The sequence below is a fragment of the Patagioenas fasciata genome, chromosome 11 (genome assembly GCF_037038585.1).
Source record: "Patagioenas fasciata isolate bPatFas1 chromosome 11, bPatFas1.hap1, whole genome shotgun sequence".
Taxonomy (NCBI): Eukaryota; Metazoa; Chordata; class Aves; order Columbiformes; family Columbidae; genus Patagioenas; species Patagioenas fasciata.
The window spans coordinates 21235018-21247571 of NC_092530.1; positions in this window are offsets into that span (position 1 = coordinate 21235018).

Sequence of the window (12554 nt, forward strand, 5' to 3'; positions counted from 1 at the left end):
CCTTTTTCTGAAAGTATAACTTCAAAACTGTTGTTTTAATCCATGAATGCAGTATTTCCTATGAAGTTACAGGCCCATGAATGTTTTACCAGGAGAGAAGTGAGAATGCGTACGTAGAGTATGCCACTTACTCAGTGGTAACTCTGCATATCTGTGTATTCTTCTTGACTTGGTGCAGTGGGTAAGCTGCTTTGCATTTACCACTAGTTAATAACGTGAAGTGACTGACTCACTGAAGGTTCCCATTCTCACCTTTCAAGAATTTTTTCCTTTTTTTGTACTTTTTCAAGAGGATATTAATTTAGACTAAGATACCGAGGGAATGCGGAGTGTGATATAGTTACATTGCAGAAGAGCAGCTACACCCAGGATGTACTTTAGAACCATATAAATGTAGTGTTAGAGATGAACAAAACAACAGATCTCTTGGAAAATGCTGGATTCATCCAAATACATAACTGCCTGGAGTGTGACAGCAATACCCTGCAGTGTTTTTAAAATATCAATAATTGTGATGGAAAAACTCCATGGGAGGAAGGCTACTGTTGACCTATCGATGAAGATTTTTTTACTTCTAAAAACAACTGTATGCTCTCATGTCACCACCTTAAACAAGGAGTCGATATAATGAGCATAGCAGGTATTTACTCTGCCCTGAGAAATCATATTGCCCGTCAGCACAGACTTGGGTGTCAGGAAAACATTGTCATGCATTCTCTTCAAACAGGAGCTGCCAAATGGTCAGGTCTTGTTGGTGAAGTGTAATTTTTGATACTGCGATTCTACATCCATCTTTGTAAAGGTTTTCTGAAGAGATTAAAGAGTACTATTATCAGAGTTGATGCTGGGAGGAGTTTTACCACGTGGCTTTTGATGCCATGGAAATAATTACTGGATGCATGTTTATTTTGTTTGCTGTGTGGTTTTTGTGTTTTAACTCAGCTGGGATCTCTGAAGGAAGTACAGGATATTGTTAGAGGAGCCTTCTCTGTTTCGTGGATGTGACTTCTCACTGGAATAGCTGGTCACTGAAATCTTGGAATAATGGAGGAGGAACCTGTAGACACAGGAGCAAAAGACTTGTGTTGTGTAACCTTAGGGAAGAGCAGTGAATATTTCAAGGGCTCTCGTGTCCTCACTTAGACAAACTTTACATATTCTGCTACATGTAAGAGATCGCAGCAGGAGCACGACAGCAGCCGTTATCCGTGTGCCTAGAACGGATACTCCACAGCGTCGATTACTTTCAGTCATTAAGAGACAGGGATGCTGTGGGCTCTGAAGGCTCAGCTCATCTCTCTGCTTCCAGCTTTCTGGTCAGATCTCGGGCTCAGTAGTTTCAACTGGAAATTTAATGGAAAAGGGAAACTTATTGGTAAGCTTCTGAAAGAAAGATCAAATTGTGACAAACTAGTGTTGGTGGTTCTGCAGCAAGGCAACAAGCAGCTTGAACTGAGAAGCAGTGGGCACAGCTTTAAGTGACTACTGACTTTCTGTAAGAACTTAGGGGAATTTGGCCTGACACCCATTTGAAAGTGAGGTTATAAAAACCTGCTTGGAAAACTCTACTCGGAGTAATTATTAATCACTCAGAGTGCAAGGATATATTGAGTGGGGTTCTCTACAGTTCTGCTCTTATCTGATGTTATTTGGTATTTTCGTTAACAATTTGGATAGCAAATGCTGTTTCAGTTGTAGCGAGCATCAGACTTGAGTGAAATACTGACTGACTAGAAGACAATTACAATTCAAAATTAATTTGATATGTTCAAAAGAGTTAGAATGGGATTCAGTAAATCCAGCAATGGATTTGGCAAATGCTTATTTGTACACTTCAGCAGAAGCAGCGATCAGCTGAACAAATACGTGCTGGGACAGGACAGGCTGCTGGGGCAGCAGTTGTACAGAATAATTCTCTTGGGGTTATAGGCAGTCACCAGCTGAACATGATTCAACAGCATCCTGTTCCTGAAAAAAAACAACCGTTGTTTTGGACTATATGAACAGGAATGTAGCCTGTGAGATACGTGATGTGGTCCTTCTTCATGTGGTAGGAGAATGTCTTTCTGGAACATGCTATCCAGCTGTAGGCAAAACGCTTCATGGAAAATGTGGAGCAGCTGGGGACAGGCAGAGAAAAGCAGTGAGAGGGATGGAAGGTTGGCCTTGTTTCAAGATGATGGGAGAGATGTTTTCAAATCAGTACGACCTGCAAAGGAGGGGGAAATAAAGACTTTCCCTCACTGCTGCAGGTAGGACAAGAAAAACTGATCACGCTGCAGCAGGAGACATTTAGTTCAGCATCAGAATGGGCCATTGGCCTTGGCAGCAGGAAGAGTTAAGCTCCAAAATACCTTTCCTGAGCAGGCTGTGGCATTGTTGGAATTTGAGATTTTAAAGGAAAAATTAGTGGAGTGGTGCAAATGAAGGCTGGAGGTGCCGGGGATAAGGCCAACTGAAGTGGCTCCCAGCTGCTATTTCTTATGCTGCCGTCTCACGTTTTCACACGAAGGGACTTGGAGAAACTGCACTGGCAGAGCTGCTGAGCCTGACCCCAGGGCTCGCAGCCATGCGTTGCCTTTTTCATCTTTTCTTTTAAAATAGCACTTGTGGCACTAATAACATCCATGGGAAGGCTGGCAGGTGGGCACCCTGCACCTGCAGAGTTAGTCCGGAATTCCCAACACCCCCCCACCATAAGGCAGTCTCTGCTCTTCCATTTCAAATTTTTAGGAGTGCTTCAGCACTCCAGCTTTTTGAGTGAATGTGCCCCACACCTTGAATGTACATTTTGATTGTGTAAGAATAAGCGAAGTGACATCAGTACTCGGTACTAACACACATGTGGGATTACGCACACAATTTGCTGCTGCTTAACGGTGTGCGCACGTGCACTGGGATGATCCAGAGTTTGGAGTGACCGATCTCTTACCCAATCTTTATGGAATTATTGTGGCAGGAATCTTAAACCTTTATCTGAATTTCTGCCAGAGGTGCTCTCTTACTTTGTTTGGACCGAGTTCTCTGCTTTTATTTTTTCCTAAAACAACATTCCAGACGAGAAGAGAGAGAAACCAGGGCTGGTGCTGCCCTGCTCTTCATTCCCTGGGTAGACGTGCAGGTCGCTTGGCACACGCGCGATGATACCCTGTTTCATACCACTGGCCAAAACAATTCCGTATTCCTGTTTGAAGACCCACCAAGCTCCTGCTGCCAGCGGAGGGCATTCCAGAGGCTCGGGGCAGGGGGAGGAAGAGACTCCCTCCCATACACTAAAAATAGGCTGACGCTGTGCAAACAGCTTTGCTGTGAACTTCCTTCTGGCACACAGCCACACAGCTGCTTTCTAGTTTTAAGCCTACATACCTCTCCAAAACAAGTCACTGAAGTTAAACGCAGTCAGCAACGCTTTTAATCTTATTGCTCCCTGCTGTGTCGTATCAATTTTAGCTTCTTCCAGAGTGCAGGTAGCTTACTTGGGATCTAAGTTCAATTTTCGTTTTAATTTAAACCGTGGTTGAGACCGGCGCTGGCAATGCCCGACGTCCGCAAAGTTCAAAGCTGGGAGGAGGCCTTTAATCTAAAACTGCAATACTCGGGTGACACGTCCAAAAAGCGCTTTCCTGCAGAGTCAGAGCTGCAGTAGCTGGGCTGCAAAAAGGTTTTAAACTCTCCAAATTGCTGTTAACTAAACATCCTTAAATCCTGATGTGACGATGTGAAATTGGAAAGTGAGTTATTTAAATGAGTTTAAAGAGAATAAACACAAGCCTCTCCAGGCAGACCGAATGACAGGAGTGATTCATTCAGGCCTTGAAGACTGTGAGTTATTTGGCTTTGCCGTATTTTCCAGTGATTTTTACCTAGTTACAGTGCCAGCATTTTGCCCTAAAATAAATCATGTCACATTCTTCTGTACATTTTGACTATGAAGGCCAATGTTTCAATTCAAGTATCAAGCTTCCTTGTTCTTTTTCAATCGCTGTTGATTGTTTAGACATAATAAGATTCACATTTTCCTTTATTACGATTTTCCAATTGTGACAAGAGTATATTCCAAGACAGTAATTAAATCTATGGATCATTTTCAGCTATTTCACAGGAATCACTAAGTTTGCATAGCTGTTCTTCCCCCTCCCGATTTGTTCTTGTCAAATACTCCACTTTTATTTGAATCCTCTGTATCCAATTATCCGATTTGTGCAGCAGTTAAACAGAAGATCAGTGTCATTGTGCTTCACATTCTTTTTAAGCTCCCATCAATAGCAGGACCACACTAGTCTGGAAGTTTGTAATTTAAGATGTGCCTGGCGAGGGTTCAAAGAGACAGGAGCTCTGGCCTGTCTTGCTCCCCCATGGAAAGCTTTGCTGGTGCTGCCCCGCACTATTGACAGCAGCAGGGAGCTGAGTTTGGGAAAACGTTTCCAGACTCTGAGGAAACTGAGCAACCTGAGACTTAAATAAGCCTTGGTGAATTTAAAAACTCTTGTTGCTACCACTGTGTAAAACTCGTATTAGCCCATCAGATAATCACAGATTTACAATTTGAGGAGTAATTTCAGTTAGAAGATAAAATTAAGAGCAGAGGTTTGGCAAAAAAAAAAAAAAAGTTATTTGAAGCAGAATTCTCCTATTATTATCTCTGCTGAGCACTTTATGATATCTTATATTTCTGCAATTATAGGTACAGGTGCTCTGTTCTGCAATTAACTGAACATACTGATTGCTAAACAGGGGTATTGTCTGGAGCCAGATAGGTTTGAAAAGCATCAAGTTTATTTCTTTTTCTGTGACCTTCAGCTTTGTAGTTGTTTGGAGAGAGGGTTCAGATGAGGTCCTGTTTCCGCTGTCCCAGAAGAAAGGTTGTTCTCCGCCTTGCTATGGGCCCTGGCAGTCGTTTTGCAACCAGTTCTTCCCCTTCCCATCCCCGTCTTGTGGGGTTTTTTGAGGACAGATCTCTGAAGGTGCTTTCCGGTGGGTCAGGCAGGATTCTGGGTGGGTCACAGATGGTATGCAGGAATTCTAGCTCCCTGCTGCCTGGTCGTATATCTTGGGACCCTGTAAACTCACTTATTTCGCCTTTGGAGTGTAAACTCTGAACTCTCTCTGTCCTCACCAGCATCTCGTCCAGCCTTGTACCCTTAACCCAAATCCAGATCAGGGGCTGGCGTTACTCCTAGAACAGTGTTTAATATTGAGGATCTCTGTGACAATTTTACCAGTTTGTACCATACAACTCAAGAGGTCTTGCAAAGGAGAGTCCCGAAGCGCAGTTCCCTCCCAGCCTGGTGTGTGCTCCTCGTCTCCACTTCCCTTGTCATCTGCCCAGAGAAGATTTCTGAGATACTTGAACGGCTGCCACGCTGTGCAGGGGAGGCAGGGCCCTTGGCGTGCGAGCTCTGCCACCTGATGCCTGCTCTGCACTGGGACGGCGCCAGCTGGATCTGCAAGCCCTGGCGGGCACAGCCTCTGTCAGCCACTTATCTGATGGGGCTGCTGCCCTGTGGCCTCTCGCTGGTCTTCCTCATTCTTCTCCCCTCTCGCTGAAGCAGCATTGCCACCTCCTCTTGCCTTTTCTTGAGTTTCTGTCCTTGCACAACAGCCTGTTGGCCCCTTCGTCCCTGCTGGTATCAACAGGTTCCAGACTGTTTTGTTTTTTAAACAGTCCTTGCATCTGGCTCACCTGGGTGTAGCTGTACAGACGCTGCTTCTGAGACGTACAACACAGCTGATGTTCTGCAGCTTTTTAGAGAGGCTTAGAATCACAGGATCATAGAACAATTTGGGTTGGAAGGGACCTTCAAAGCTCATCCAGTGCCACCCCTGCCATGAACTGGGACATCTTCACCAGCTCAGGTTGCTCAGAGCCCCATCCAGCCTGGCCTGGGATGTCTCCAGGGATGGCGCATCCACCACCTCTCTGGGCAACCTGGGCCAGCGTTTCACCACCACTCCTGTGGTTTGCAGGCAGGTCCTGCACTCAGGTGCCTGCTAAAAGCAGATTATTAACCTGTTTAATCCTCAGAAAGCAACTGAGCAACGGGGGAAACCCCACGTCTCTCCCTCGTTCCCCTTCCCTGGTGGGAAATCCTCCCACCGCCACCAACCGCCTGCACGTGGAGCCACCCATCCTTCCCTCAGGTGATGGTGAAGGAACGGTACAAACAAGCTTCCAGTGCAGATATGCTGAGCTGAAGTCCTGCTGCAGGGTTCCTTTGGTTTCTTGGTAGCGCGCTTTTATCTAAATATTGATGAAAAACTGGAACACGTTAACCAAGTCATTGACTAAACTGCTTGACTTTAGCGAGAGCGCTTCCCATGCACAGCCTGTCTCCCAGAAGTCCTTTTACGCCTGTGTAAGTCCTCGTGATGTCTCTGCTAAGTGAAGTTTACAGAAGGTCAAAGCAGACCATAAAACAAAGAATATGATTCAAACAGAACAGGAATTGGTTACTTATGAGAGGAACTTGAAGGACAAACGTGGTGATAAACTTGAAAACTATGCACATAGTAACAAACCATAAAATCAGGCAAGGACTAGTGGTATATTGTGAACTTTGGTGAGCTATGCTCATTATACGCTCATTTTAATACAAAACCACACCTCCTCATTGATGGCTACCCGCCGCCCAAAGACCCCTACCCACTGAGCATGCATACAAGATTTTGTGTTTACTGTACCTTTTAAACCAAGGCGAGAAAAGTTTAGACTAACAAGCTTCAAGTAGGCACAAGTATGTATAAGATGTTAGAAGTGGTTAAAAGTTGAAATGTATAAATACATAACTCATCCTGTTTCTGGTGTGCTAGCTTTGCCAAAGATCGCTTATAGCGCCCTTTCTGCGCAGAACTGCAAATAAAGCAAATACCTCGACCCTGGGTGTGAACCGGTATCCCCACGCCAGGTTATGATCCCACGGTTTGGGACAACACTAGGAGTCTGCTATGTGCATGTTGCAGTGTGGGCATCTGTCCGCTCCTGTGCTCCTGGAGACCATTTAATTTAGAGTAAGCCAGCAGAGTAAGGAGGCTGCCATCAGTCACATTAATTTTGGTGGGGTTTGCACTGAAATGTGTCACATAGAAGCTTCTGGGTCACCCATCTTGCTGAATGGGGGCACCAGCAGACTTTTCCTTGCTACTGGCACGGAGAAAATGTACCTCTCGCTAATGTTTGTTGCACAGTGAAGGAAAGAATCTGATTTTTGTAACTGATCTTGGCTCTGCTCTTTGTTCTGCTTTGCTTTTGCAAGGCATTGCTGGGAACGTGAGGTGACTGCTTCAGTGTGAGGAGAGCAATGTTTGCAGTCAAAGGAGATGGGTGGCAGGAGTAAAAGCAGGTCAGCCTGGGCTTTGTGGTGTCCTTGCACACAGGGCTTTGGGTGCCGTGTGACATCTCTAATAAACGCTGGTGGCTCCCGTCGTGTGGCAGCAGCGATGCTGCACGTGCAGGAAATGGTTAATGTAGCAGCTCTGAAGGCTGCTGTGCAGCAAGCATGGAGTTATCGTCATGTTAAAACAAACTTCTTGGTTTTGCTGTGTGAAAAGTCAGCAACTCCCTCATGCCACATTGTTGTGTGAGTCAAGTTGGGCTTGAAAAACTGCTGTTTCAAACAAAAAAGACAAATACCTTTCTGGTAGTTACACTGCTCAGGCTTCAACCTTTGTGTCAGGGCAGGCTCCAACAAAACCGGTGTCCTTTGGGTGGGTCTCAGGATTTCAGGTGTGCCTTCCTGCCCACCCACGCCACTCCTCACAGCTCTCCCGTTCCCTGGGGAGTGGGAAGAGGGTCCAGCCCAGACCTTGGAGCTGTTGGGGGAAGGGGGTGCCGCACATGCTCGGTCACAGCAGCAGGGCCTGGGCCGCTCAGAGCCTTGGGAGCCTCCACAGGTGCTCCCCACAGATGGGGTTGTGTCTTTGCTTGTTTTCTGCCACGTTAAGATAATCCTTGTTTAAATTTCTGCGGGCCCTCAGGCTCGCTGGACCTTGGCAGCACGCAGGTATCAGTAAATCCCGCCGGGCAGGACTTTGGTGTCTTTAGGCGTGTGTGGTGCCAAGCGCCGGCCGTGTTGTGACAGACGCCGTCACGTGTCGTCCCACACCAGAGCACTGAACCAGCACCACCACGGTAATTCTTAACGGATGTTTGCAAACAAAAGCCAATAAATGCCATAAATACCAGCCCAAAGTGCGGTGGTGCCTGCAGCAATCCAAGTCGGCGTTTCTGAGGATGGTTGATGGTTTATTTTGTGATAAACCAACACGGGGTGTTTTGTAGTAATTGTGTAATTCTTGTGATAGCAACCATTCCTTGCACTACTGAATAAAGGGCAAAATGGCTGTAATTCCTCCAACCCTCTGCCTAGAGTGTGAAAGCATTTCTCCAACGAAGGTCGACAGAAGCAAAGACGTACATGAAAAAGGAAGTTATGACAGCTCCAGGGAAGGAGCGCATTGGGTCAGAGCTTTTGCTTATTTTCATTTTGATAAGTAAATTGTCATTTATTAGCTGAGTAGGGAGAGGAATCTTGGTAAACTCTCATCATCCAGGAAGTCCCAGTCTTGAAAGAGGTAGATAGACACCGCTTTCCAAAATCCATGGAGACTCACCACCGAGAATCACTTTGACGACTGATTTCTTCAAAAGTCAACAAGACGGAGAATAGAAATAACATTCTTTTAAAATAAATTTTGCAACAAACAACATCTATTCCCTGTTTCTTCGGAAGGATGTGGCTCTTTTTAAATGTTTTGGTACATCTGGCTTCCTCTCCCATTTGAAACATTAGACTTGAAAAATAATTTTTAGCTGTTCGAATTACTAGTCAGAGTGGAGGGATTTTTCTGTATTCATGATGAAGATGGGATGCTTCCACGCTAAATTCATATTTTGGTGGATGCTTTATGTACCATCTAATGAGATATTCCTTTTTGATTTTCCTGATTAAAAATGTTGGTGCTCGTATCAGGACTGGTTTAATATGCCTTGAATTCTCCGTTTATTTCCCATTCTGTTTGCACAGACTAATTTCTGGTCACAAGGGAGTCCTGCTGGTCTCGGTTGTTAATCTGCTGAAAAATCATTGTGCTCTTTGCTGTTTTAGGAGGCTTGTCTTGTGAAAAAAAAACAGCGGAAAAATGTTGCTGATTCCCTGTGAGTTGCTCAGCAGCAATGGCAACGCTGGGAGGAAAAAAGTGGGGAAGAGAGGGATTGGTGAACGGGCAGTGACCTGAAGATCTGACTCAGAGCACACTGTTTCAAGTGTTTCCAAATGACAAATACTCAATTATTATATTACCTCCAGGTATCCTGCTGCTGCAGGCACGTGGTTACCAAGCAAGGTTTTTAAAAGTTTGTTAATAAAGTGACATACAGCCGGCTCTCACACAGGTCGTGGTTCACTGGGCCTGAGCACTGACATGTGCCTGACAGGCAACAAAATCAGGAATCTACTCAGAGACAAAACATGTCTATTAAATCATTTTCCCTTCTAAAATGGTGTGCATACCAGGGCGATCAGAACATCGGCTCTCCCACTTTATGCATCATCTATCTAGAAAATGTGCGGCTCCCTGACCCCTCTGACCTCCTCCCTCCACCCTGCCCTGCAAAGCTCGGTGGCTCCCGCACCAGCAAGAACAAAACTGGGCATCTACTAAATCAGTAGCTGATCTCAGCTAACCAACCTCCTGTAATATCAGCAAATATTTCTGCTTTTGTAAATCTGTTCTTCCCTCCGTAATGGGGTGCCAGAGGGACCAGGAATGCTTTGGACCTAGAAATATGCTCATTGGCATGAGGAACAAAGAAATTGCTCACCCAGAAGGGCAAAACAGGACTAATGCTTTTGTCTGCTGGGAGAAATCGCATGCAAGTCGAGCCAACAACTATTGCATGCGATCAGGAAGGTGCCATTGGATGCTACTTTTAATAGCAGACATTGATATCAGTCATTGAGTAAGTAACTAAAAGAAAAGCAGATCCTGAAATGCTTGTGTGGTTGAATGGTCCCCCAACAGATCCTGCCCCCTGCCCAGTGAAGCTGGGCTCTCCCTGCATGCCACAGGGCAGCTGCTGTTCTTCCCAGCCCTCTGGAAACAGGCCAGCTCTAATGTGTTCCCGATATTCGCAAGCTGCAGGGCGTATTTCATTCTGCTGCTCTTGGCAATTTGATAAAGGCTCCATCCTCCCACTCCACAGTCAACCCACCCAAACTCTAGGTGAACACCTAGCTGCCACAGTACCGCATTCACCAGGCATTGTGCCTGTTTGCTTAGTGCAATTGCTTCAATTGGCTGGTTCATATAAAGGAACATTTAAATGGACTTGGTTGTGTTTTCTGAACCGACAGTAATAATGCTATATGTGTATCAGGAGTTGATTGCTACAGCTCTTTATGAATCAAGTTATTTTTAAGAACCATTATCCTTTTCTTGACACCAAGTATTTATGCAGCATAAAATAAAACTTGGTCTCCACCCCTTAGAGAAAGAAAGGGAAAGTGTTCAGCTGACACACAATTGTTTATGCTAGAATAGAAGAAAATGTGAACTTCCATTTGTACTGTTTATTGTCCTTAACTCCAGACCCACAGGAAGAGTTGACTCCGTTTCCTTCCTTTCCTTCCTTTTCCTTTCTTCCTTCCTTCTTTCTTTTCCTCCCTCCCTCCTTCCCTTTCTTTCTCATTTGAGACCTCTGGAGCTATCCAGGCATTTCCATGCTTTTTTATTATTTTACCTCAAGATCAAATTTTCCTTTCAGGCAATTAAAGACGCGTAGGGACAGCATCTGGAGGCACAGTACACCCTCATCTTCCAGCAAATGGAGATGCGCTAAATAAACGCACTTATGAAGTGTCAACCCCAAGCGGGGAAGGGACAGGCGTGCAGGGGATCCCTTGTGCGTGGGCAACTGGCACCTCTCACTCTTTGCTTAGAGAAAAGGCACAGTCATTACTGATTCAGTGCTACTTTTGAAGCATATCAGCTCCCTGCTCTGTCAGAAGTGGAGCAGCATCTGCGCAAGGTTCCCCGTGGCATGCCAAGAGTGATGGCTGTGCCCACACTGAGGCTGCAAAGGAAAAGTGGAAGAGAAAAATCCTACAATATTCAGGCAGTTGTGCACCCAGGGACTGGAGCCCTGCAAGCAATCAGCTGGAGCCCTGAAGTGTGAGATGGGGTTATCACAATTGTCCCGACACCAAGCTGCCAGCACCGTTAGCGTGACGAGGTCAAGGCAGGACACCCTGAGGACCGGTGGTTCCCAACACCCCAGTGCCCACTTGTGCTGGTCTGAGGGGTATTTTGGTGTATTTCCCCCGCGCCTTCAGCTGCCTGTGTTGGGGTCTGGATTTCCCGTGCTCAAGGAGAAAGAGGCTCCACCAAATCCCGTGATTCACAAGAAGACCCGAAGTGAGGCAGACAAGTCCCTTTTCTTTCCTCCGAGGTGCACAAGGCCACGCTGGAGGACAGGTCTGTCCTGGGGACCGAGGAGCCAGGGCAGCACCCGCCAGGAGAGGGGTGTCCCCGCCAGGCCTGGGGGGTCCATCTGCAGAGCCCCTCCAAGGATGTGAACCCCCATGGGCAGAGCATCCCTCACCCTTGGTTTTGGGATGACAAGAATTACAATACATACCATGGTTCTTTCTAGGGACAAGAATGATCTCCACAGGGAGCTTTAGGGGACAGTGTAGGAAACTATTACCTTTCCAATATAATAGGTACAGGCAGGATCTCTCAGCAAAGTATATTTTATTAACGATTTTGCAAGACCGGGTGTTCTATGTAAAGGTAGGCACACGGAATAAATAGGGCAAAAAGCCCCTGCTTATATCCCCCGAAATCCCAGCCGCAAATTCCTTCCCCTGTTCCCCATGGGTTGGTACTGCAGGGTTTACAGACAACCCAGTGTCTGCCTCAGTTTACCTATCTCGTTCATCTAATTCTAACAATCCCCTTCCCCTTATCAATTTATTTAAAACATGAGTTCCTGCCTCTTTGGCTACCCTTGCCCCTATATTAACTTTTGCAAATACAGGTATCAGTATGCATTTCGGGATTAGTTCGAAGAGACCTTGTTTTACATGAAGGATTTATAGTCTGATGTCTCTCAGCCCTTCCCCCCTCGCTGGGGTCAGGTGCCAGATCAGTTGTAAAAACAACATTCCTCCTTCAATGGCTCCTTACAACAGGGGACACCCCACACCGCCTTGGGGAGCGGGAGATCAACCTTGAAGAGCCAGGGATGGGGACAGGGGACAGCCCGGGGGACACCCGCACCCCAGCTGCGATGGGGACAGGGGACAGCCCGGGGGACACCCGCACCCCAGCTGCGATGGGGACGGCCCCAGCGAGGGAAGGGCCCCGTGATGACCCGGAGCTGTCCCCCGCCCCGCACCTCCCGGGCAGCGGTACCGCGGGGCAGAGGGCGGCTCTCCGCGCCCCCGGGGAGGCGGCAGCCGCCGCGGGCGCTCCATCCTCGTCTCCCTCCCTGTCCCCAGCCCCTCCAGGCCTCCAGCAGCCTGAGAGGGCGGCGGCGCCGCGGCCATGTTGAG